Raw genomic sequence first — 27,866 nt, forward strand, 5'->3', positions numbered from 1 at the left:
ATGCAAAGGCTTTGCCTTACAAATGCAATATTATTGCAAGGTATATCCTACTTCTCTCTACAAATACGATGGAGAAAAATAACTATTGAGTAAAACTGCCCCAAATTTTTCAAAAGTATCACTGAAAAATCTGGTTCAAACTTTTCTGAGAATAATTCTGTCATAATATTGAGTCTATCTTCTAAAGGAGAGGAGGGATCTGAGGAATTAAGACGCACCTACATGGCTGGAAGAGGAAAAGACACAGTGCTGTAACAGCTCATGGACAAATGGCTTCTGAAGAGAAAGGCTTATTTTGGTGAACGATGGCTTCAGAAAAAAAGTTATGACTAAAAGGAAAAGTGAATGGCAGAAATAGACTGAAAACCAAAACACTTGTAATAAAGGAAATAATATTTTGAAGAATATGAACTGAAAGTAAGAATTAGGCATAATCAAAACATAATTTTGAAGCCATGTCTTGTTTGTTTTCACCAATTAGTTGACACTCACTATGACCACTTGATTATCTCTAACCAGGCAAGAGGGATTCAACAGCTCTGGTTACATACACAACACGGGTGTTGCTAATCCATTTGTTTTGTAAGGTCCAAATATTCTTTTGACCCACTGGCACATAATACTTTGACCTGAGCTAAGGGTATGTCTTTATAGTCAAATGAAGGCAAATGTGAACTAGCTGTAAATGGGTTAATGTGGTCACTGATAAGCTCTAGCTGTGCTAAAAAGGCATGAAACTTTCCCAAGAAGAAAGATAAAGTAATTTTTTCATCTCTGTTTACAATAGTTGGGCAGCCTCAAGTTTCTAAACTAGATTGTGCTGCAGTGCAAATATATTGTGTCTAAATTAATCCCTAATTAACTCAATACCTAATGAACAAAAACCCATTGTAAAAAAAAAAAATCCTGGAAAGGTCTGAGCACACCCTTTTTCAATCTCATATTTTCCACTTTTATGCTACCTCAACTCTTCTTTTCACACTTTTCTTTTTTGTTCCCTTAGTTTTCCTATTTCACACCAGCTTACTTGAATTGGCACTTTCAACCACACACATTTCTTATGGGAAAGAAGTTCATTTTGATCAGAGGACCCAAAGCTGTGTTGTGGGAGGTGAAATGGATCACTTTCTCAGGCATCTGAAGCACCAGAAGGCAACATAGCTGCGAATGAAAATACTGAAGTGGATACTTATTAAGTTGAAATAGCCAAACAATTTAAATTTACTCACTAAACACAAACTCCAATCGCCAAACCCTTGGATGCTATTCCAAAGAGCTCTATCTACAAGTGAATTAAAAAAAAAAAACAAACCAAAGTTAAAATCACAGCCCAGAGAAGTTACTATTCATTCCACCAAAGCTTCAAGAACTTAGCATCAAAGGGAAGGTAACCTCTTGCCTGTTTGTTAACGATACTGGAGCTCCAAAGTGTTGCAACCTGCCCTTATTTTCAGGATAACCACTGAAAAAATAATAATTTATCTGCAGTGGGTAAAGCAATATATTTAAACTCTTCCACAAATAGTGCTTACTAGAAAGGAAAGTGAATTTATACTACTCCATGTAACAGTAAAGACCAACAAATCAAGTATCACAATACATTTCACAATATCAGCTTTTAAATTCTATTTCCTTAGAATCCATATTATTAATGCAGGATATGCATATTCATAATTAATGAAAATATATCTCCCACAAAGTTTTTAATTTGGTTACTATGTTTTATTGTATCATGTTGACAATAATTACAGCTTGGACTCACCATAGGAGTATATTTTTTGTAAACTCCAGATAAAATTTCTAGAAAGTCCACAATAACTTTCATCAATAAGAAAGACATTTTTATGTTATCCAAACAGTACACTCTTATGACAAAATGTCGTCCTATGAGTTCCAGCTGTCTTCACAGCGTGATACTGAATCCACAAGCCAGACATAGCACTAGCTTGTGGACAAAACACCCACCAATTTTTCCATAGAATCATAGAATGGTTTGGGTTGGAATGGACCATCAAAGACAATTTAGTACACATCCCCTGCTATGGGCAGGACCACCTCTCCCTAGATCAGGTAACACAAAGACCTGTCCAACTTTGAACACTTCCTGTTATGGATTTATGCACCCTTGCACTACAACAGGCTCCACCTTAGGATTCCAAAAAAAGTCCAAGTAAAGGTTTCCAATTCCTTTTTTGACTAGTTCTCAGGTTACAGCTTGAGCTTAGCACTACTAATGCTGAGAGAAGTATACAGTTAAGCAAACTCATTCTATGACAATACTGTCACTATAGGCCCTGGTAAAAAAAATAAAAAAATCTTCCCCTGTCTTTTTTATAAACTCCCTTTATTGAAAGGCTGCAATAAGGTCTCTTAGAGCTTTTTCTTCTTCTTCAGGCTGAGCCACCTCAAATTTGTCAGTCTCTTTTTCACAGGATAATTTTCATGGCCCTCCTCTGGACCCACTCTAACAGGTCAGTGTCATTTTTGTGCTGGGGGCAAAAAAGACAGAGCTGGATGCAGAGCTCCAGGTGGGGTCTCATGAGAGCCAGGAGAGAGTAGGAAAATAACCTCTTGATCCTTTGGACGCAGCCCAGGATATGACTGGCTTTCTGGGCTGCAAGGGCCTCTTGCAGATTTATACCAAACTTCTCATCCATCACTACCCCTAAGGCCTTTGCAGGCTTCTTTCCAATGCATTCCTCCAGTATGTACTGACATTAGGAGCTTGTGTAGCCCAGGTGCAGGGTCTTGTGTTTGGCTTTGCTGAATTTCATGAGGTTCCCATTGTCCCATTCATCAGTATTTATTCTTATTTCTTCCTCTGGAATCACATAAATGATGGGAAGTGGCATCAGAGCACCATGTAACACTGCAGAAGCAAGATGCTTAATTTGGACATTCTTGCCTGTAATTATCAACAGTCAAGAGACCAAATGCCAGCACTTGCTAACCATACACTTTTGCATCTGTTAACTACCCAGTTTGAAACTACTTTGTCACTCCTTTCATGCCAGCTCTTATATGATACTCCCAGTTAATATGAAACTGCATTAAACTTACAAAAACTGTCTGGCATCAAGCATTTTTGTCAACTCCTGAAAATATTTAAACTAATTTATCACTTCTGAATTTTGTCCTTCAGTTTCCTGAATTTAAATTATTTAGCTGTATGAGTTTTAAGTATGAAACAAAAGAGGGCCATTGGAGATGACTTAATACAATACATTTTCTCTAATCACTTCCAAAAAGTAAACAAACTATTTTCTGGAAACTGTGGCTGAAGTGTACCTTTAACAATGCCCACAGCATGTCCTACCTCAATCCAAAAAATATTGTTTCATTTTAAATTTAAGCATGCTGGTAAACTAACCCCAATATTTTAAATAATGAAGCAAGAAAGAAGGATATTTTAAATAGTGTGCAGGGTAGGTGCCTACTCAAGTTCAAGTAAAATCTTTAAATTTCTCCTTTCTCTGAATTGCTCAGCCAAGAAAGGATGTTCTTAGAAGAGAAATGGGATATGGGCTTTTCTGGCATTTGAAGTACTTTTGCTCCCAAACCATTTTATAAAGGAGCTATTCAATTAAAGTGAGTTTTGATTCTATGTTTCATATTGCACATAATTGTGTGTTCAATAACTTGTCATAATACAAAATTACCAAAACTAATAAATGATTCATAGTTCTAAAAATATTCTGCTATAGATGAAGGTAAGCAGAGAGAATAAACTTTATTTGCATTTAAAGTTAGAACAATGTTGATGGTATTTAATGTTTCCTAATATGTAGAAATTTCTTGTTCCATTCTTTGTCAAATAATAATCCTCTTAGTAAATAAAAAGAGGGCTGCCATGTCAGTTTAAAACTTGAGACACAAAACTCCCCTTGGCATCACTTTCCAGAGTGATTCCAAAATTAAAATGCACTAACTCAGATACACCCAGCCACATAATAGTATAGATGTAAAGGTCTACATAAACAGAGGAAGACCCAGGAAACATCCCCCAAAGCCTTCTGTCCACCCTATTCTGCAAGCATGATTGACTGTGTCATGTTTATTGTTAGCCCATCTGGACAACAGGTGCAGTACTTAATGGCCACAGTGTACTTGATTATTGACTAGTGAATATTTCTGCACAACACAATAGGCCACAGAATGACCCTCTGAAACAGACAGACTTCCTATCCATTTCTACATTCAAAACCTCTCAAAACAAAAGAAAAGAGTTTTTACTCTATCTGGAAGTTTGGTATAGAGCTTAAATATACAACCCACATTCATCAAATACTTAGTTTGCCAGGCTTGTACAGAGTCAATTTAAGGAATTAAAAAAAAAAAAAGTGTTGAATTTCAAGCTTGGAGACCTCTAATTACTTCATGCTTAAAGTTTAACTATAAAACATAGATAAACTGCTGCACTAAAACCACAGAAGATCATCCACATGATCTGTGCCAATGTATCTAAAGCTCAGTGAAGCTGATCCCAGAGAGACTTTTCCACTTAGTCCTCCGAGAATTCATTTTGGACCCATTTCTAATGAGTATATAAAGGATAACTTGGATATTTTGGTAAAGCTACCCAATAAATTCGTCAATCTCAAATTTTATTAGCCACAAAGCATTACAGTGGTCATATAGCTGAAGAACACTGAAGGAATTGGAGGCGTATTAGTCATTTATTTAGGCAGATACCAGAGATCAGTACTCAGTACAGGATGTTAGTTGTAACATTCAGCTAATTGGCTAATAGTTGAAGAAGTCCTTAAACAGTTTTTATACTGAGAGGTGTGACCCCTTCTTGAACCAATTTATGTAAACCCAGGGGGAGCCCTAAATTTATTCCAGTTTCATGAATGCATGGTCTGGATTAAGAAACCAAAAGCAAGAAGAATATGCATAAAACCAACTGTGTAAACAAAGCACCTAAAATTTACATGCTGTCAGCTTGAGAACTTTCTGTTTAACAAATTACTTGCGATAATAAACGTTTAAAATAAATTTAACAATTTGGTATTAAAAACATTCATATTTCATCCAGCGCATAATTCAGGGCCGTAGTTTTTTTCTTCTCAACCCTACCTTTGGCTATTTATCTAGTTGCAAACTTTTATAGATGTGAAATATTTTAAGAAGACCTTTGGAAATGGCCTGAGGTAATTTCAAACTTAACAGACCCTGTCCCACCAGAGCTCATTACAGTGCATTTTATAACAAAGTACCCTCTACTTAATTTTCAGAGCTTAGCCAAGCGTACTAGAAATGCAGCTGCATTAAGTACAATTAATGGCATAATAAAAGCAGTGGAGGGCTGTTTAAGACCCAAGAACCAGCATTAAACAGGGCATCCAGGTTCTCCAACAGTCAGTGATGTGTCAAAGTTCTAGAAGTGTGAGAATGCCACTTCTAGGGAAGGGAATAAAAAGAAGCAGCATGTGCTTTTGGGAAAAAAAATCTTGTCCTTCAACAATCCCAAAAGGTAGACTAAAGGAGGATTAAAAAAAGATTCCCTCCAGTTATGCCACTAGCATCCCCCTCTCTCTTTGAGGAGGAGTCCAAAACAATAAACTCATATTCCCACCAGCAAAAAAACCCAAGCAAATTCAATTCCAGAAAAAGTGAGAATAATAGTAAGTGACTCATATAATACACAGAATGATCTGGTTTCTTAACCAACAAAGCTTACTTTTAAATGACAAAAAGGAAAAAGAGAGAACATTTTTTTGTGACAGGAAATAATATTTTATTTTCAATAAAAATATTTTATTTAAAATAAAACAAGTCACATCACAACTGGACTGTTGATTATAAAAGCTCTGCAACTGTTAAGTATGGAATTATTTTGATAACTAAATTATCATTCCTGGGAATTAAGTTAATTTGCATTTGAAACTAAAGAAGAAATGCTAAGTTAAAGACAGAAGGCAACCAACATCTCCTGACTAATTTCTGATAGAAGTCAACTGATGTCTCATGAAGAAACTAGTGACTAAATTATTCTATATGGAACTAATATCTTTTTTGTTTGTTTGTTTCTACTCTTGAACCTTATTTTAGTGTATTTCACTCAATTATTTACTTTGGCAGAAGAGATCGGTTAATTCAGGTGAGTGGGCTTTCTGATTCACAGACAGTAAGTGGCTTACAACCTGGCATTATGGCAAAATTTGAAAAACAAAAGCCCTTGATTATGCATGGCCTGCAGATATAGTATTTCATTCTGTACACACTGAATATAAAAAGAAATCCTTTCATGAGTGCTGAAGGTAGAAAAAAGTTATGATTTTGTCCTCTGCACAAGAATAACAGATTTCTAAATTGTGAAATAAAAGCAATTTCCAATTCTCAGAGCATAAGTACTGTAAATACAAAACCAAGAAGAAACCCTCAGAATTTCAATGTAACTTCTCCTAGTAATGGATAAATGAAGTAGACCAGATTTTGTTTTACACTTCCCTTTTCTAGTAAAAAAAATACATGCTAACCATATATTGCTTATCTTCAAAGTTGATTTCAGGTGTTAAGGGACAGAGATAAACAAACAAAAAACCTCACACACCTGTTATTTGTGGACTAGACTGCTGGCAATTTCCAAGTCAGCTCTGACTTAAAATCCTATATATGGACTTCAACATAATCAACAGTGTGTAGAAAGATAAAACCTACTTTGACAGTGGATCTCATTACTATCAGAAATACATAGGAAAATATAAAACACATGCATTTTTCCTGCTCACAAAGCATATGAATACATCTATTCCTGATGTTTTAGTTATCCAGTGCTACATTCTGAATGGTGGAACCATTTCAATATATCATTGAGTGTTCTGTCTTTCCTGTTCCCTCTTTTTCCTGAACTTCACACATAGGGGCTGTTCCTCCACCAAGACTGTTTTGCTGCTGACTTCTGATCTTTTTAGATCTTTTATTTAGAGCATACTTCTGTCTCTATAATTCTTCACAGTAACATAATTCTACAACCCTCACTTCAGTTTCACAATAAAGTAACTTCATTTATAAAGGCTTAAGTAGATTGCAGAGAATAGATGTTATTTCAGTGGATTTATTTAATTGACACTCAAATTTCCTACTACTCTCTATGATCACACAGTACAGAATGTATCTGTTTATATTGTATTTACATATCCTGTGATGTAATTTTGAAAAAATGTTAGCTACTGCTCAGTAAAACACTATAATTACTGCTGAAACAACCACAGTGGTGTGGAATGTGTTGACAAAATAATAAGAATAAGGCCTAGTAAATGTAAGTATTAGTGTTAAAAATTTATATAAAGACTAATAACTAAAACTGAAACAATGGGACTAGAAATGTATCTAAGGTAAGATACCATCTACTTCTGCCATTAAATCAAGTAATCATGATTTGCTGAAAGATAGATTAAACATATCACATCTTGCTGTTACCAGGAATGTAATAACAACAAATAAAAGTGATTCTCTGGGAAATTATTTAGTGTTAGTAAACTATTGAACTAAATTCAAAAATACAAAGAAAGAAATCTCTCCATAATCTCATTTCAGACTGAATATGCCATGATGCACTAAGGAAATCAAAACTGCTCTCAAGATGGAAGGTGTAGAATTTGAAGAGCAGTATAGCTAGTGACAACCACAACCTTGAAAGCTAGAGGGAAGGCCAGATAACTCAGTTTCCCTTTAGAAATCTGAGCAGTTAAGTCTCACAGAGCACTTGCAGGTAGAATAATAGAACAGTTCACCAAGGAAGAATAAGCAGGCATTTTAAAATACAAAACATGAAAGATGGAACTGCAGTCATTTTCTGAGAAGAAAGGGAAACATTTTTTTAAGACAGCATGGATCCTACTACAACATTCATAAGCTGACTCTAGGAAACTAGATGTTGAAAGAAACCAGGAACTGGTGACATGGCAGAAGCTTTTTACACCAAGCTGGACTTTGAGTTGAGCTCACATTTCTACTTGAAGACTTTGACACAAGTTGGTGGTCTCAGATCAACTCTTGGTATATCAACTGCAGGGCATTCTACACTGATTCCTGTCGCAAGGCAAGGAAAATTGATCAGTCTTAGGAGTCAAACTCTGAAACTACTGATACTTCCTTGCCAGGTTTGGACATCTCTGAAACAATGAAGAAAAGAGCTTTTTAGAACTGTCTGTTTTGATTCTACACCTTTTTTGCCCTTGTAAAAGGTAGCTAGCTGCAAGGAACAGTTTACAGTTTAATATGTTGTAAGAAGAAAACCAAAATAGCCTGGAATAAGATGAAAATATTTTCAGATTGGCTGTATGAAAAGATGTCAAGGGCTAACAAGCATGTTGAAAAATCTGAGTGGGTAGGTGTGTATTTACCAGAAGCTGAATGTGATCTCTCCACTTCTTTCTTGTCTTTATCTCCTTCCCATTAATGCTGTTTTGCAAAGTTTGTGTGTACCTGGTCATGGCTGGGGCGGTGAATACAAACTTCACTGAAATGCCAAATGATTTACGTAAATTTCCACACAAGCTCACAACCACACAATCTCCCCCAAAAAACCAAACAAAACTAAAAATTGGTACAACCAAATCCTAGAAACAAGCAATCAAACAAACAAATCCTACACAAACCTGGATGCAAAATCACTTGAAAAACTTATTCAGGGAAGATATGGATTTGATTCACTAAGAGCAGGTATCTTACTTATCCAACTTCAACACAAAATAAATGTTGGCACAGAAACAAAAATTTCAGGGTTGAAACTAAAAATAAAAAAGAATAAAAAAATTAGAATGAATGAAAATATGTTCCAGGCTTAATATGGATAATATAATCTCAAATGATTTTAATATGCTTAATACAATGATGATCAGTACACCAAGCACTGGGAACCAGGTCATGGCAAAGAATAAAAGAAAATTGTATTAATCGCAATCTCCAAAGGCAGGTCATAAAAGCCATATCACACACACTGAAAAATAATTCATTAAACTATATCCCAGCTGGAAGTAGTGAAAAACAAACAGAATAAAAAGACACTAAGCAGCAGGGAGAAATAAACTTTATGGAACTGTCAAAGCATGAACAATAGGAGGGGGAAAAAAAAGAAAAACAATAAATGTGTCTGGTTTATTGGTAAAATAGCCACATTAGGACAGACATGAGAATTAAATTTAAAGCAAAACCTGAGAATGCCAAGGCTGAAGTATCAAAATTATCCTATTGCAGTTCAGGACATTCAGTACTTGCAAATTGTGGCTTGGCAGTATCTCACAATGAGACAAACATCACTAATGCTAATCACTCATGGAACATCAGGCACATCTCTTATGTAGCCCAAGATGAAGTGAAAGTGAAAATGTCCACATTTCAGGATTGATTGATAAAGCAAAAGTATGCATAGCCCCTGTATGGGAAAGAACACTTTCTCAGCTAGCTTTTCTCTAGGTTTGATTTAGTGATGAAAAGCAGTACTTTGCATAAACATTTCCAAGAGCCCTTTTGTGACATTACATACCTCTATTTTTTTTTCTTTTGAGGAACAGATGGGAGAAGAGAACACTATAGTAACACATTCCATTGTATAATAGAATTAAAAATAAGGAGAAACACCACAAAATATATTCCGTTTAAAGAAATTAATACCAGCCAATTTGAGTCTTCGCTAGCAAAGTTTAAATAAATTTTTTCTCCACTGTTGGCTTTGTCAGGTTTTTGCACCCCAAAAGCGTGATTTGCAATAATGTTCGTCAGCCACAGATTTTACAGGCTTCATCTGGAGCTGTGTTTTATCAGAACAGATGAAAATGTGGCCCAAAGTATATGGGCAAAGAGGCATCCAAAGCCACTGGCAACTTTTGAAAATTTCAGCCCATCCATCTTCCAGGTTCTGCTGCAACTGATCATCTTTATAAGCAGAGATGCCAGTATGTACATGTATGTATGTATAAGCAATGTACAAATGTTAGTGCACTGTAAATGTAAATTATGTCAGTCTTTCCATTTGATCCTCGGTTAATTAATTTTTTTTTTTATACGCACTGAATACCACAGAAGGATGAAGAATTTTTCAGATGAGCCAGACGGATTATAGGTGCCTAGCTTTCAGTAAAACACAGAGGAAGCTGAGGCCCTAGATTGCTTCGGATTCTTTCATGTCACTGTTACAAAGTATTAAATCCATTATATTTGAACATAATTCATCCACCAGTCATTGACATATGACAAACCAGACCTTAAACGATGAATTACTGACTTTACTGAATGAAAGCATGTTTTTTCAATTAAAAAAATGTTGTATATCCCGGATACGGTTTTATGAAGACACAGTAAGGATCCATGGTAAATGTTCTCACATAAGACATTAAGCATCTGCAAATGCCAAAGTCTTGGATGGTAATTCTTTTTCTCTCTCTTTTTCCTCTTTGACACCCTGAATCCCTACTCCATGTTATGGACTAAAAACCTGGAAATTATATCTTTGTAAAGCAAAACTGTTTTTCAGCTAAGGGAATGAATAAAATTATATTTGACACATAAAAATTTCTTTCCTCCACCCTCCTTTATATAACTGAAAGAGAGCCAAACTAATTTAAACCAAATCTGATTTAAAAATCCTGCTGAGCTGAGACTTTTAAATACCAAGTTTCAGCCTGGAGTGAATTTTTATGGCTGTGTTATAAACACCTGAAACACAGCAGGTGCCATAGAAATATATACAGTTTGTGTTTTATATTATTTCCTCAGTTTCAAAAGTAGGTTCTAGTCAAAGTAAGGTTTTCTCCTTATTTTAACTTGTTATGGTTATTACAGTTCAAACAAAATGCTTACAAACCAGAAATAATTTCGAGTGAACACACACGTACATATTTTATAGTTTACAAAATTATCCAATTGATACATTTACTATTTGGCTAAAATACAGAAAACACTTCTGTATGAAATTCTGTTGATAGTGATCAGAAAATGAAACCCCCACCAGGGAAAGTTGGTTATAGTATCTCTCAGTAGTGTGCTTGTGGTACTTTAATGCACTCTCTTAGAGTCCTCAGTTCCATAACAACTTCAAGATTCAGTCAAGCTCTTTTAAAAGAATAAGTACTCGTTCAAAAAGTGATAAAGATGCCTGTATTCTTTAGTTAAGCATACGTGTTTTTGATCTTTCAGGCTTAAGAGTGTAACTGTTTCGAAGTACTCAAGAAAATGAATCCACATCAAGTAACTGTGAGAATGTAAAGTGGATTTGTCAAGTTGCATTAAACTCTGCTGTCTGGACAATCTCAGACATAAAATATTTTTGATGCCTTTATATCTAATACATTTAGGAAGAAAAATTAATTTTGAAAGTAATAAATAAAAATTATTAATCCTGAACAAGGGTTTGGTATGAATTAGTACCTTTAGAGAAAAGCAATTAAGAACTTGATGTTTGGTAGCTTAAACACACACGCACTCCCTGCAAACCAGAACAGTTTATCTTTGAATAAAAAGTAGTCCTAACTATGTGACACTTACTGGGGAAAAAGCACACAAACTCTTCCTGTGAGTCATCTCATGTTACAGAAATTTACACCCTCTTTTATTTAACTTCTCTGCACCTGCCCATAACCTGGTGCACTTTACTACTATATTTTATACTGAATTTTGTTCTATTTTCCTGACTGAAATGAGAAATTCTATGACTGGATTTTAAACAAACAAAGATTTATCTTTTTATTGAAACCAACATTGATTTTGAGGCCTGATTTTTAAAAAGTTTGTACATGGTTTTGCACTCACAACTTTCAGTTAGATGTAGACTGCATTTAAAAATATTTGCATGAAAACTTGCATATGCCAGTGAAATAACTGCATTCAGTTTTTTTGCATACATTGGTCTAAGGTTCCATCCTATCAAAGTCTGTACTTACAAACTTTTCTTGAAATGAAGCTGGCTAAGATAGATGGAACTACTTAGGAATTTACAACAGAAATGTGTTTCAGTGGCTTCCTAATTAATACATTAGTAAAATTTCAGTATATTTTAAATGGATTTAGGAGCAGACTCAGACTAGTGTTTGGGACATCTTAATCCAAGAGTCTTGATCCCCAAGAGCTCTGTTGCCACTGGAAATATCTACATACCTGACTTTCTGCCTTTCCAAGTTTCCACATCACCAGTGCAGCTCAATGCCCATTTCACACAAAGCCCATGGCTGCCTGCTAGAAGTGACACGTTCAGGTTATCCCTTCTGGATTAGGTACTGGCAATGTGTCAGCTGGCTGCCTTTTTTTTTTTTTTTCTAAAATACACACTTAAAAGTTACTATCAAAATGATTACTCAATAACCTATAAAAACAGTCCTCAGAGAAAAAAAGGAAAACACGGCTCCTTCTAGCAGATCATCAAAATTACCAAAGGACAGGATTCATAGCAGAAAGAATCTCTTCAAATCCAGACTCAGCCTGTAGGCTGGGGAAAGGGGGGAGGACACAGTCTTCCAGTAAGGGAAAGAAACTCCAGACTTCCCGATGGAGAGTAGGAGCCATCTCCAGCCTGCCAGTACACAAACCAATCAGTAGCTGAAGAGGCCTAGGGAGATGCTGCTCATTCTTCTTCAAGCAGTTTGTTCTGCAAAGGGACATGAAAAAACCTTTCCAAAGCTTCACTTTTCAGGGTGGTTTCTGTCAGGAGAAGGCTGTGGGCCAGGTTTCCTGGCCATACCATGTGACTGCTCCCCTTAGTGCTTCCCTCAGCTCTAGCATTACCCGACACACCAGCAGCGAGGATACCGCTTAAGAGGTCAGATCTGCAGCAGGATCCCAGGCTAACATGGCTCCTGTGGTTGTTGCCTCCACCAGTACAAATGACAGCTGAGACACCTGCCTGGCTGCACCTGCACTCCAACACTTCATAGTCTGCCATTTTAAGATAAACATGAAAAATTTGAGTCGAAAGAGGCATCCTAGAAACTGCAGCTTTATGCAGGATGTGCTCAGCTGTCTGTCCATCAAGAGAAGAATGAACTGTTGGGAACCCATGCCTTCACACAGAGAGGGGAGTTAGCATCTAACTGATGTAACATGAGCAATAGAGACACATCTTGTGCCCTCATCTCCAGATAAACACAGTATCCTGGAAAAAACAACATCAGCACGAGCGCCAGGATTATCATTGCTGTTCAGGCAAATCCAGCTAGGTCGCATAATGAACATGTTAATACAGAAAGAGAGGTAGCCTACACAAAAAGGATAGGTTAATAAAGTCCTTCTTATTACGTTTCTCTCCCTGAGTTTGCCTTTGATGTGCAATGGGAAGGCTGAAGAGAGAGTGATTGCCACTGGGGATTTTCAGAAAAAGTAGCCTCCGGCTTAATACAAAGCCTAAAGATTAGGGTAGAAGTGTGTAGACTAGGAGAATCTGCTAGCTAAACATTATCACATGTTCATTTTAATTTAAAATATGCAATTTCTTTCTTATTAATTCCATTTTCTTCAAGAACATGCATAGGTTACCAGATGCAGACATCGATGCACTAATATTAAAGGAAGAATGAGCACAGAAATCTTTTATCAATGAGATTGCTGTTTGAAGGAATACAAAGATACTTCAGAATATAATAAAATCATTAGTGTACACAATATTATGGGCTTTGACGAACGGTAAATTTTAAGTATTCCTCCAGAGATACAATTTGTCAGCTCAAAACCATCATTAGTCTGAATCATTCAGTTCTTATAAGGCTTAAGAGCTCCTTGCTGGTTGCTTAAACATGCATTTACCTTCATGTATTCACCTAAGGCTAGTTCATTTGAAAAGAGTTACCTATAAGGCACTGTGCAATAGCTAAGCACTAACAGAATGTTTTGCCAAACAGGAGTGGGTTTAAGGATTCAGTACTCTGCTTAGCATCTGCTGCTATGCTGGTGGGGGGTGGTGGTATGGTAAATCCAGGTGTATCAGTTCTATCAACACACTGCAGCCACATGACAGAAAGAATTACATGAGTACATACTCCCTCTGCAGAGTTACCTCTCTTGAGAAATCTTTTGAATACTTACTTCAAACCATATAATTTTATTCAGGAATGTCCTGTCTTCCTCCAACCAGCACAAAATTTGTATAAAAGTATAAAGCATTAGCCTTCTGAAGAACCTTCGACTAATCCAACAAAAATGTGATTGTGCATCCATGCCTAAATTAATACAATGGTACTCTATGGTACTCTGCTGATATTAGTAATTAAATATCAGTGTTTGTTGAACCACAGCCCAAATGTATTTCCTCTGCAAAGTAGCTACTTCATTTTGTTGACAATAAATAAATGTTGGCCCTCTGCACCCTTAGAACTTATTTCTTATTCTAAAAAAATCAGTTTAATTTTCCATTTCTCTATTGTTTATGGAGAAGAAGAAACATATTTACATGCAAAATTAAAGGACAGAGCACTAGTCTGGAGAGAAAGACTGCTTTTATTAAATATACTAGCTACATAACAGAAGCCTCTGATAATTTTTTCACCTCCCTGTGTCTCGGTTTCCACATCTTTACCATAGAAAAATGCCTGCCCCATTTTGAGAGCTTTTATGGATGCCTTATTTGTTAATCTGAGTTAATACCTTATCTGGGGCTAGTAAGTAAAAAATAATGGTAATTTTTCAACCAAGTTATGTATCTATAAGAGGTAAAGGATAGCTTTTATAGCAAAAGACCAAGAATTGTTTTATACTGCTTTTAGTTTTTATTAGGACAGGAGATATGACTTTTTTAAAACCCACTTTGGTTTGAACAACCCAGTCTTTGGATTGTGTTCCTAACAAACATTAATTTTTTTTTCTGAAATAAAGAATAGCCTGACCGACTGTGCTCACTACTCTTGCAATCACAACAAAAAGGAAGTAATTTTAAAGGCTGCAACAATTTGGGTTACAAAATATTTATATGTATTTTAAGTCTACTGGAAAAAAAACCCCCAAACTAAAGCAGAAACTATCATCAATTATCTCCCACATATTACAAACTATGCATTGACATGTTATTACTTATGTTTTATACCATGAGCCACATGGTATATCATGAGCCACAATCATGCAATGATATATTTCCATAAGCCTACGGAAAAGTCATAGCTCACAATGGCTCAGAGCAGGTGGTTTATACAGAAAGAGAGGTAGCCTACACAAAAAGGAGAGGTTACCATAGAATAAGTTTAAATTAGAAACCAGGCTCTAGAAACTCTTCTGAGACTAACTCCCAAATGCTGCTGACCATGAGGATTTACCTGTGCAGTGGCAAAGTGCACAAACCTCAAAACAGAGAGGAAGGACAGCTTACTATAAAAATACAAACTATTTTCTCATCCTTGTAAGGATTTCCATAGCTGCTGCAAATGCGATTGTGTTATTACACAGATTAGTACCCTGCATTCTTGCAGGGTTTATCATCCAGGAATTTCATAGATTACTAGAAAACTAGAATGCATAATTAATATATTTCACACATGAGTAAACTAAGGTACAGAGAAATGGCTAAGACTAATTCTGAAAGATCACAAATTCATGAAATTTTCCATGATGAGGGTGAGAAAAGTCTTGCTTGAAAGATAGCACTAGTGCCAAGATCGAAGCTCTTCTGTTCCTGGCTCGTATACTCATGCTGTGTCAACACTTCCAGTCTATTACTCAGGTCTAGTGTAGTTCAAAAAATCCTACAACAGTTAAAGACAGCAATTTAAGTCCGTGAAACCTCCTGAACCTTTCTCTTAAATAATGTGAGATTGATTTTAATCAAAGGAAAAACAAGCAAACAAAAAAACCTCAAGCAAACCCAATGCTCAGTTCTTGCAATCTGTACAAGACCAGCATTTGCAAAGTAGCCAATATATACATTAACAATACAACAAGTAACTGAGATTACATTAAGCAACATGAGAATTAAGACATGAAGTGGGAAACTTTACTTAATGATATGTATTACACAAGTACCAAATAGCAGAACAATTTCAAATGGAGCTTCTCATTTTGAGAGGTTGGTGTCTGTCCTGCCTATGCACACAGTAACAAAAAATAACAAAAATTTCAGTCTTATAAGTGAATTCTAAGTAATTGTGTGATTGCAATTTTTTTTTTCTTTCAGTATTCAAATAATTTGTTTTCAGTAGAAAAAAAATATAAACTGTGTAACCTGTCCAAGAAGAGACTAACAAGAGATTTAGGTCACTATGCTGCTTAAAACTCCTTAATCTGTTGCTTCTCTGTCTGATTCATTCTCAGTTGCTTCAGTGAAAACAGTGTAAAAAGTAATGCCAGTATTAATAAACCTATATTCATTAGAACTGACATTGCACTGATGCTTTTTAACACCTTTAAAGCAGTATATACTTCTGCAACTCTGACAACTTTTTCTTTTCTTTCATTTAATTGGAGTTCCCCAAAATTATTTTAAATGAAACAATATATCAGCCAATAATGTGTCCCAAAGTCCAATCCAGCAGGCCTTGTGGAAGGAAAATAGGGAAAAGAGAAAGGTAATATGTTCACCAGTAAAATAATCCACTTCTGATCATTTTGATAGTAATGACAATTTCTAGTATCTTGGTTTCTGCTGCTGTCTGAGAAGCAATGAATTTTCTCACCCTTTGATGACTATTTCTAAAACTGCCTTTACTGCCTTTTTGTCTTAATAATAACTGCAGTTATTTTCACATACTTAGATGTGTTTATGTAGCTGCACTAGTCTAAGAATAAAAGCAAAGCAAAGTTGGTAGGAAGATGACAGTGAACCTGAAAGCATGGTAATTTTTTCTCCCAATTTATCAGCTGTTGTAAACATAAAGCAACATTGAGACTATTACAATAGCCTTTTCCAGCTATCTAAGGCAAACTGCAAATGTTTCAGTGACTCTTCTACTTCTTTTACACTTTGCCCACTTGTGTTGTCGTCTGATTTAAGCTTGAATTAATGCAGATTGCCTGAGGGCTTGTACACTATGCAGTTTGCATGCATTTCCAAATCCCTCGTGAACTTCATAAGTTTATGCCACAGCTACAATGGCAATGGCTTCTTTGAAAGCAAAACATTTCTCCTCAGTCTGTCTTTTCCTTCTTTCTTCTTTCTTGGGTGTTTCCTTACACCTAAGTGTTGGGTTGGCAAGTTGTAGGGCACGGCCTCTTGCCCCCCGGAAAGGCTCCTTCAGATGTGGTAGAAGGCAGCTGCAATAGATGGTGCCCAGCTCAACCTGCTATCTTGGCACCTAAGCCCTCATGGAACAGTCTGACCAACTAGTGAGCAGGCACAATGCCATCCAAGCATATGGACACGGGTACACGCAGCCAAGTGACCATGTAGGAGAATCAAATATGTTTGCTGAGGGCAGGAGTCCCAGTCTGAAACATCCAAACAGCTGTCTATCCTGAAGTTTACATGCCTGTGGTTAAGGGGATGTGACACAGCTAATCCAGATTTTGGCTAGATTAATCTTAAAATACAAAAATTAGCTTTCTTGGCACAAAAGGCATTTTTGGGTCCTAGATACATATCAATGTCTCCAAAACAGTATTCCAAATTAATTCCCACCTGACATTTTGGAATTAAGCTATATGGTCTAATATCCAATGCACTTTCTATGTGTTTTACTTGCATAAAATATTAAGGAAATAAAGAACTTACAAAAACAAATAACTATTTGGGGATGTAAAATAAATAACTTACAAAAAAAATTTCTTTTTTGTAAGTTATTTATTTTACATTCCCAAATAATAATCCAGAAAATCATATTAATACTTAAATTCCATATAACAAGGGGGAGTAATTTCTTTATCAGGACCACAGTAATACAAAAATCCCACTTATAGCCCTTATTTTTCCAGCAGGCTCTGAAGCATTAACTTTTTCAATTGGAAAAACAACTCTTTCTCTCTTTCTACAAATTAGAAAACAAAAAAAATTCAAAATTATTTATCAATAAAATTATTTAACATAAATGCTAATGAAATGTACACTGCTACTGAATTGACATTATGAAATTCTCTATGTTGGAAATTTCTTATATTTTGATGCTACTTTTCAATACTCAGTGATTATAGATGTACAAAGAGATTACTTTCATTGTTTATGGCAAAGAGCAGCATCACCAAAAGCACCATATGTTTATTGATGATAGCAAATGGTAAGATGTTCAAAAGTGATTAAATAATTCAGTAGCCTGAATCTAACTTTCCAAAGTAAAATAACTATTAATTGCAGATTCACAAAAAGTACCTCCTCTCACTGGAATCAGTAGATTATAGGGATCTAAATATAACATTTGAATATTCAGGGTTGAAGCACCACTCAAAGGAGGGTAATACATTGTAAACTGACTTTTTAGATATTTTTTCCTAAACTTCAGACAACTCTTCTGCCAAGAGGGAAAGAATATACAGTTTTCATTACAGAAAAAAGTGAGTTTATATGCAGCCTCTTTCAGTACTCTGATTACCTGAAATTGAAGGAGTTACAAGTACTGTAAGCAGCTTTCATGTTCCAATAGGAAACCGAGCCATAAAAAATACAAAACAATAGATCTAAGATTGCTTGTTACAAATTCATAGGGATTTAAGGCCTGAAAATTATCAGTATGATTTAGAGAGTATTTTAGAATCCTGGTTAAAAACAAGATCTTGATGTGATTACTATGCAGTACAAACAACAACAACAACACAACCTCACCAAAACCCCCCCAACCAAAAGAAAAAAAACCCCAAAACCAAAATTTAAAAATTAACAAATCCACACACTGTTCAACACAGAGTCAGCAATTTTAACACCGCATAATTTTGAAGAACTGGTAGTATTCTAGTTTCTTACTGTAGTCTCTTAGATAGTTTACATATAATGGTATTTTTGTTATTTCACCATATGCCCTTTAAAAATACATAGCCACCATTTCCTTTGTGCAGCAAATGCAACTAATTTCACTCCATGAAGTGATCAAAATATCTCTTTATAATTTTCTAGATGTACAGTCAAAACAAAAAGAAACAACAAACACAACCAAAAGTTAAATTTTCCTCAAAGTTTAGCTACAAATAGTCATAGTAAATACCTAATTCTGGATGTGTTTCTTCTAAATCAAAACTTAGCAGCATATGCTGAAATTACTAAACATGAGATCTGAAGTTTGGATTAAGAACCAAAATTCCCCAACACTGGACTCGGTAGCATCCAGCTACTCTGATCTCTCTTTAAGGGTTTAAACAGGGTGTTACAGAGCAGAAAGAAACCCTGTGCAATTCAAATTGATAGCATTTAAAGAAAATTAAACTGCTTGTGATTCTTGTAAGAACTGTGATCATATTTTAGTGTAGGCTAAAACTGTAAATTTCAGATTATGTTCAAAATTTGACATCAAAGGTGGTTCAGATATATGGCTACAGTAAAGTTTCATCCCTTCTAAATGTGCCTCTATTGCAAGGGTAAATAAAAAAAATCATCAGAATTTATGCACAGAGCTGTAAGAGTAATTTTCTTGCTTAAGTCTCCAATTGCTGCAACCTCTTATCACAGAAAAATAAAAAAGCTATCCCAGTTCAGATGAAAAAAAACTTTTTCACTTTTCTCTTGGGAGTATCTGAACTCAAGCTGTGAAGTATCCTGAGTTCAGGCAGTATCTACTTCTGTTGACACTATTGGGTTATGTATAAATAACTGAAAACGGGAAGCAAGGATTCCCATATCCTGACAAGTTGCTTTCACTCCCAAGATTAAAAGAAAATTCTTTTTCTTGCTCCGTGTTTCAATGACTCTGAACCTATTTTTTTACAAAACAGAGTATCTCCAAAACAAAGATTCTTAGAGGAAGTCTCTTTGAGCTTATATGCAGGCTACTCACCTGAGAGGAGCAGAAACTTGCATGCAAATTAATTTGGCTACCTGATGCAAAACTGCTTATTCGCAATATGTTTTGGCAGTACTAAAACAGACCGTTTCAGAGGACTTCTAAAAATATTATTACAAATATCTTCTCGCCTCTTTCCTATCCATATGGCTTATAACATACACAATAGTGCAAGAAAAGTGGGGATAAAATAACAATTGGTGTTATAAATTCTGTTATAAACTCCGGTAAACGTACAGTGGAAAATTTCAGCAGACACTGAATATCAGCAGCAATTACATCGCAGAACTGAAGAGCAGGAAGATTTTTTTAATTGCTCTTTATTTAGCAAGACTATCATGTTCTCTTATTAACTGATATAAAAATGGAAGTGAGTACAGAATAGTGAATCCTAAACAGCTATACTTAATATTTTCACCAAAGAAACATTTATTAGACTGTTCACAAAATCACATAAACACATGGATTTAAATCTGTTCAGAACTTCTGCGATCCTCTTTGTCTTGCATACACCTTCACCAATTATTCTTACACAATAAATAATGTATATACGGAGTCTTCCCATGTTTTATACCACACTTCATAGGGTAAGAGGCAGTCATAAGTGTATGAAGCTCAAACTGTGAAGCTGGCTTCCCCAGGGAGCCTCCAGCCTCATACAAGGGAGACATAAACAAGCACGGTGAAAATCGGGTACAGGGAGATTTTCTGTCTTTTTCAGTTTGGACTGGGAAAATATGAAACTATCTGCCAAGTATTGAACTATAAGTATTAGACATAAAGTGTTTATGTTTTGCTGAGACAAAACTGAAAATTAACCAGAAAACAAATTAAATTAACAGGCTGCTTCAGATGTTTGTGAAACCCTGTAACGAGTGAAAGAGAAGAGGTTCTGAGGTAAACTTTAGAAAGTTATGAAGAGAGCATGAAGCCAACTGCTTTCTACTAAACTCTGAAAAGCCAGGAGATAGTAACAAAGATAAGTAATGGAAAAAAACAAGAATTTTATTCTGGAGGGGGAGACATAGTTCCAACAGAGAAAGTTTCATGTGCTGTTGTTTTTGAGAAACAATTTGGGTGAGAAATTTTAGATTTAAATTTGAGGACAGAATGTCACTAAAAAGAAAGAAAGACACCACTTTCTAGAAGAAAAGAGACTAAGCACAGCATGATCTTTAGACTTCCTGTCTTGATAGTGGATACTTAAAAATTTAATAAACCTTAGAAGAAAAGCAGAAAATTGAAGCTATTGTTGAATACAGCTGGCAGTTTCTTTGAAGGTGTTTCTGCAGGCAGAAAAATAATCCCATTCTGCATCAGTTTTCAATGCTATGCAAGGCACTTCAGTTTTTACCTAGGCAGTTCTTAACAGTATGTACTTTGACTACTTCTTTGAGCACACTTCTCTCAAACTCTTACCTTGCAGTAAGAGGAGTGCACAAAACACTCAGCTGGCAGCTAACGGAAGAAGGAGAATTCAGGAGGAGATAGCCATTCCCCAAATGGATTCAGCATGGATCAACACAGTCTAATTTGCTGACCTTTTGGCTGCCCTCTACAACTTATTTATCTACTGAGCTTTCCCCTGAGATGAGAGGCAATTTTGATCTTTAGGGCTTCAATGAAAGAAAATTCCTCATCAACACATATATTGCTTTTTCAGCTCTGCCTTTATTTAGTATAATTATCCTAAGGATAATAGCTACATAGTATAAATTGAAAACCAGTATGTAATAAGGAGAGAAAATCCAGAAACAGACTTGGTAAGGACTTAAAACCCTCTAGGACAAATGGGTACATAAGCAGCATAGTAACCCAGTTGCTCTGGGAATACACTTAAAAGTATTACGAAAATTACACCATGTTCCTAGAACATGGAGTCTTTTACAGTAGGGCTCCCCTCCAATTCTCTGTCCTTTATAAGTGAAAGAAAGCTGGGAGTGATAGACAATCTTCATTATTTGTGTTTTAACTTGCTAACAGAAACATCCTAACTTTCCAAATTACAGAAAGCATGCAAGTTAGTTTTATCCAGTATACCTGCATTTCCATCTTTGCTACATGTGTAAACCTACAAGAGTTCTACATGCCATGAAGGACCTTGAAAATGTATATTCTTTCACACTCATTTCTAAATTCACCACATAACATTTCATGAAGTGATTTTTCAATAGAACTACTTTGTATTGAAAATTTATTTTCAATTTGAATAATAATCTATGTAAAAAATGCAATAACCTAATATAAAAAGGTTAATAGAAAAAAAAAGTTTTTGCAAACCTATATATAGGTTTCTAAAACTCTAAAGGAATTAAATTTCTGAAGACTTTCAAAGAGGTAATATTCATTGTTATGTACTGCAAATACAAATCCTGAGGTGTAACCCAACTGAACCACACAAAGAATTTGTCAGAAGACAGATAGCAAAATCTTCCAGTATTATGTGTCAAACCAAATGACAAGATGATTTTTCTTCCCCTTTGACAAAGGCATTGTATTTAGTCATGGGTTAATTATTTTTTTAAAAATTACAGATCCCGAACTTCTGGACTGAATAGACTAGTATTCTGTGAAGCATTGTTGGAAGTAGTTTCCCACAAATACTACGGACCTGCAGGTGCCTGAAGAAACAAAAAAATAAAAGACCTCCACACCTTTAGGTGACTAGACACCTTACAGTCTAGTCATGATTATTTCCTTCTTTCCTTCCTTCCTTGCATTAAGGTGGAAGGTCTGGGTAAAAGAAAAAGATCCATCAATTAAAGGTTGTCTTGGTATGAAATCTATTTTCTACATACATTTCTCACCAGGTTCATAATTTCTTATCCTCACTTTGCCTTCAAATCACCAGAAATTAATGTCTTGCTTCCATCCAGCATGTATGATACCATGCCATAACTCCTGTTTCCTGAACTTCCTTAGTTCATTCCCTTGACTGCTTCCTGCCAAGGCTGCCACTTCTCTACAGAGTTCACTGTGCACAGCCCGAGTTTGCCACTGGGGCTGGAAATGTTCCACATTTCTCTCTGAGCACTGGCTAGAGCAGTGGGTGGCACAGCATCCTGCTCCCAACCCAGTGGTAACTTGTGCTTTTTTGGTATCTCCTCTAGTGCCTGACTTTTACACTGCCCTTTTAAGCTGGATACTATCCAAACTTTTAGTTGGGCTTACCTCTCATTGAATGCCTTCTCTAGAACAGAACTCTCTAAGATTATTAATTGCATTCACCAGAAGAAATACTGCATACAAGTCTGGTGTCCTCAGCATAAGCAGAGCATGGAATGGTTGGAGCAAGTCCAGGGGAGGCCACAAAGTTGATGACTGAAGCACCTCCCCTATGGAGACAGGCTGAGAAAGTTGGGGCTGTTCAGCCTAGAGAAGGTTACATGGAGACCTCACTGCAACCTTCCAGTATCTGAAGAGGGCTTACAGGGAAGCTGGAGAGGGACTCTTCATCAGGAACTGTAGTGGTAAGACAAGAAGTAATGAGTACAAATTGAAGGAGGGGAAATGTAGGTTAGACATTAGGAAGCAATATTTTACTGTGAGGGTGTTGAGACACTAGAACAGGTTGCCATGGGAGGTTATGGATGCCCCAACTCTGGCTGTGTTCAATGGCCAGGGTAAATAAGACCTTCAGAAACCTGATCTAGTGGGAGGTGTCCCTGCTCATAGCTGTGGGGTTTGGGATTAGAGGAACCTAGATGAACTAGGTTCATTCCAACACTTTAACATTCTATGATTCTATGAAATGTCCTGCACAAATATTTGAACTGCAAGCTTCAGCACAAATCTTTCTGCTCAGTTGCTCCACATCAGCTTATCTTAGCTCACCTCTCCCTTTATTTGCCCTCTTTTGCTTTTCATCACTTGTGAAATACTACAACCACTGCAATACTGTAGTTTATATTAAAATGCAAATATGACTTGATGATACTACAGGCCTGGTGACTGGGATCATTCTGTACTGCATCCCGCTCTTAAGATCACAGCAATGAGATGAAAATATATTTTCCAGCACATAAGTTATTTAACCTATACTGTCTCAGACTATTTACTAGGTAGGAAATGGATCAGACTTGTGTGCTTCATCTAGTCATTGTGGTATCCCATGAATCCATATGTATTGTCATGATGGGAAAGACCTATCAGCTCTTGGGATCACCACCTGCTCTTCCATACATCACTTGAAGTATCCAAGTCTAAATCTTGGAGCAAGAATATGAGCTGCACATCTGCATGGAGAAGTTAACCTTCTGACATGCAGCAAATGTGCCAGCTTTGCAGCATCTGATTTTGTTTAGAAGTCCTAAAAATTGCAAAGACTCTAGTCTTTGGTGGCTAATTCTTATATGGGTTTTGGTTACTATGGTATTTGGACATCAAACAATTAGGAAGCATTCACAAGGATTATCAAAACATAAGAAGCTTAAGAGAAAAACAATCATTTGCTGATAAATTACCATTTCAGACAGTGGCATTAGGTAGACTGGAGAAATTTAGGGATGAAGTTATCAATTGCAAGTTCAACTATAAAAAAGAACCTCATAATTAACAATATTCATCTATGACTGAAAATTTTGTTTCTACTGTCACTCAATTATGGATAACCATGGAAATCAGAATCTCTAATATTTCATTAAGTTTTTTATCTGTATGAAATATTATAACATAACTCAATTTTTATATGGCATGAAGAAATTAAAAAAACTCCACAGATAAATCAGAAGAGTCTCACACTAATAAAACAGGGTAGCTTTGACACTATTGCCTATTCAGACCATGAGATGATACTATTTAGGGTATATAATACTGAAAGGGCAATCTGATAATCACACTAGAAGCAATTTCAAACCACACTACTGCTGAAAAGTCAATTTAACTTTCTAGCTTTATAAGACTTTGTTATTGCTATTGTTAATTATTTCTCATTTAATGGGAAATTGGCAACAAGGTCCCCAACTGTCATTTTAAATCTGCAATAATATCATGTGAAGCTTTTCGTCCTTATTCCCAAGTCCTGGATTATCTGAGCTAAATGGCAGCTCCAGCGTTACAAAAGCTCAGGGGCAGGTACTGTTACACAAATTGCCAATTCAATTAACAGTGTGTAAATGCTCCACTGGCAGGCTGAGGGAAGGACAGCCATTTTGGCAAGTGTCATTCCTAATTTATCAAACTGTCAAACCTTCCACTCAGGTGCCTGCGGTCACTGTCTGCCTCTCAATGCTAAGATGTAAAGCTGCAGGAACCAGTCTTGTAGCTTGACAAGGCACAATACTCAAAACTGATTTTAAAATCAAATGTACAGTTGTCTTAATTATTCTCAGTATAAATGATGTTTTAATTACAAAATCAGAGTGGGAATATTCAATCAAGATCCAAGATTACATTTATATACAAGGAGGCGGGCAGATCAAAGCCCAATGCCTTGCCTCTTTTCAGAGACAGCTATTCAGTTTTTCTTAGTACAGTTGGTGATTGCCTCCCTCCCTCAGCTACTGCCCTTTAAGGTCTCTAATCTGATGCTGCACTTGTTTCTTACCAAACCATTATGTCTATTAATGCTTTTCAGGGGAAAATCCCCAAACACCGCTTCCATTTTCACAGGCCTTGCTTTGCTTCCTCCAGCAGACATGACCAGTCACTTTATTTAAGAATTTTTTAAAAGTCTGTCTTTATAAACAGCCAAAAAAATAAACAGGTTAGGAGGGTGTTCTCTAGAAGAGAAAGGCTAAATAACCTCACACTTGAAGGCCTTCCCTCATTTTTTTTTCCTTGAATTTTTTTTCCCTGTGTCAATAGAAACAGCATAGAGAAACGATTGCATATGCAGATCAGAGCCCCTGCAGTGAATACATGCACTGTGCAGTTCACTGGTGCCTGCAGGATAGCGCTTGAACAGTACCCCCCTTATGTACTTTGGGAGGGATCTTACATCAGAGCATCTGTAAATGTTTGCTTTTGGGTTGAATACTTGCCAAGGGAGAGCTGTGGAATGTTTCACTTAAATCAAGTTTAAACAGATATGACTATTTTAAAGGAAAAGAAAATGGAAGTAGAAAAAAACCGCAGAAAATTGTCCTTCCAGTGTATTGTTAGTAAAAATGTTAGCAAAAATGAACAAATTCATGGCACACTAACAGCAAAGAAAGCTCATATTGGATTAGATGAATGTGTTTTGTAACCCATCTCTGGACATCATGGGCTAACAGGATATGCTCCGGAGAAATAGAAGAAATCCAAGTAATTATGTGGTAAATAACATCAGCTATAGTAGTCTGTTTAGAATAATTAGGTTTAATTAAAAGTTGTATTTCTGTATATCTTCCAATGTGATTTTTTTTTGCATGTTAGCTAACTTCATATATAGGTATTATTATCACGGCATTAGGAATCTGAATACTTTTTCTTGTTATATAAGACCACTGTAGCCTTTGACTCAATTCTATGATGTCACCACAAGATCCTATCCATGCATTCTGTGAAAGAATGTATCCAAATGGTAACAGAATTCAATCATGTGACGACATTTTATAATGCTGCTTAATTTTTTTCAGAATGAAAAACTAATTCTTACAACACCTTCAACAGACACAGTAAAAACAACTGTGTTTAGTATTCGCAACATTATTTTTTCATCCATATGATCATAAGCGTGAATGAAGAAAGTGCTCTGGAGCACAAGATGACCAGGAGTGAAAAACTGCTATGTTGAAAGAAGAAGAAGGAATTTCATGCTTTGGTAGAAAACAACTATTTGAACTGAACTTGACTTCTAAAGCTTTTAAGGATTGGCCCTAAATCAAACCAAAACTGTTTGTAAAGCTCTGCTAAATATTTAACACTATGGACTTCATCCAATGCCTCCTAAAATAATTGGGACCATCCTAAATTCTTTACTTGCCCTATTGCAGCCATATCTATATGAAAAGATGAAACTCTAACTGGTTCCAACACATGAAGAAAAACCAGAAAGCATTTGAGAGTGATGAGGTAGATTATTTCTGTCACTTAAATCACTTTGCATAATTTCACAAGAGCACACAATTAAACTAAATTTTTAGAGGAAATGAGGAGACTAAAAATAGAGAACACGATTCCAACAAAGTTTCAAAAACAAATGTATGCTTTGAAAATCCTGACAGGCACTAACTTTTGACACTTTCATATGTGAAATATATCTGCACATAATTGACTTTCCTCCATAGCAAGTTGTCTCTTGCTAATATTATTATTGCTACACTACTTACTTTTCTGCTAGTGGTCTTTTGCAAGTCTAACTCATTTGGAATAATGTCATACAGTCTGAACACACACACATACTTATTTGAACTTGAAAGTGTGAGAAAGAAGAGGCAGGAGAAAAAAAAATCTTAAATCAGCAAAATAAAACAGATGCTTCTAGGGCTATACATTGGAAACTTTATCATCTCTATAGATTTTGCATAGGAGTTCAGGAAACTACGTGTGTAAGTTGAGGGTGAAAGGATGCATACTGCACAAGAAGTATCAAGTGTGACCTAAAGAAATATTAAAGTAAATATAATAGTACTAAATCAGTTTCAGACTCAAATCTCTGATAGCCATTTCAGTTTTCTAGAACTGGAAGTTGTTGAATGCAGAATACCTTCTTAATGCAGGAGAAAAAAAGTTTAACCATTAAAAAACAAATGGAACATTTTTAGTGTCCTCTGTAAATCCTAACTCTATAGGACAAAACAACCTATGAAGTTTAAGTGATTCCAAGCAGTTCATTTAAATAAAACTAGGTGGAAAAACTGTTAATAAATAGTTTTGTATCTATGAGATTATTCCAACTGAATTTTTCTTTCAGAACAGTGGTGTGATTCAATAAACCTGAGTCCTGTAGCTTGAACTGTGCAAGAAGTTGATTCAGTCTCTATCATAATCACGCTTCAAATGATAGATTGTTTCTGGGTCTGAGTTTCTTCACTCAAGAATATTTTGCAGAAGAGGAGAATGAGTACTTTGAGAAATAAATTCAATAGAGATAATAATTCATATGTATTT

General features: G+C 35.8%; 1 protein-coding gene across 11 annotated transcripts in view; it reads right to left on the bottom strand.

Annotated features, from left to right (window-relative positions):
• NPAS3 (neuronal PAS domain protein 3) overlaps positions 1–27,866 on the bottom strand; it is a 591,061-nt gene that overhangs the window by 306,329 nt on the left and 256,866 nt on the right. The window lies entirely within an intron of this gene.

Source organism: Passer domesticus, chromosome 6 (assembly GCF_036417665.1).
Source record: "Passer domesticus isolate bPasDom1 chromosome 6, bPasDom1.hap1, whole genome shotgun sequence".
NCBI classification, from domain to species: Eukaryota; Metazoa; Chordata; class Aves; order Passeriformes; family Passeridae; genus Passer; species Passer domesticus.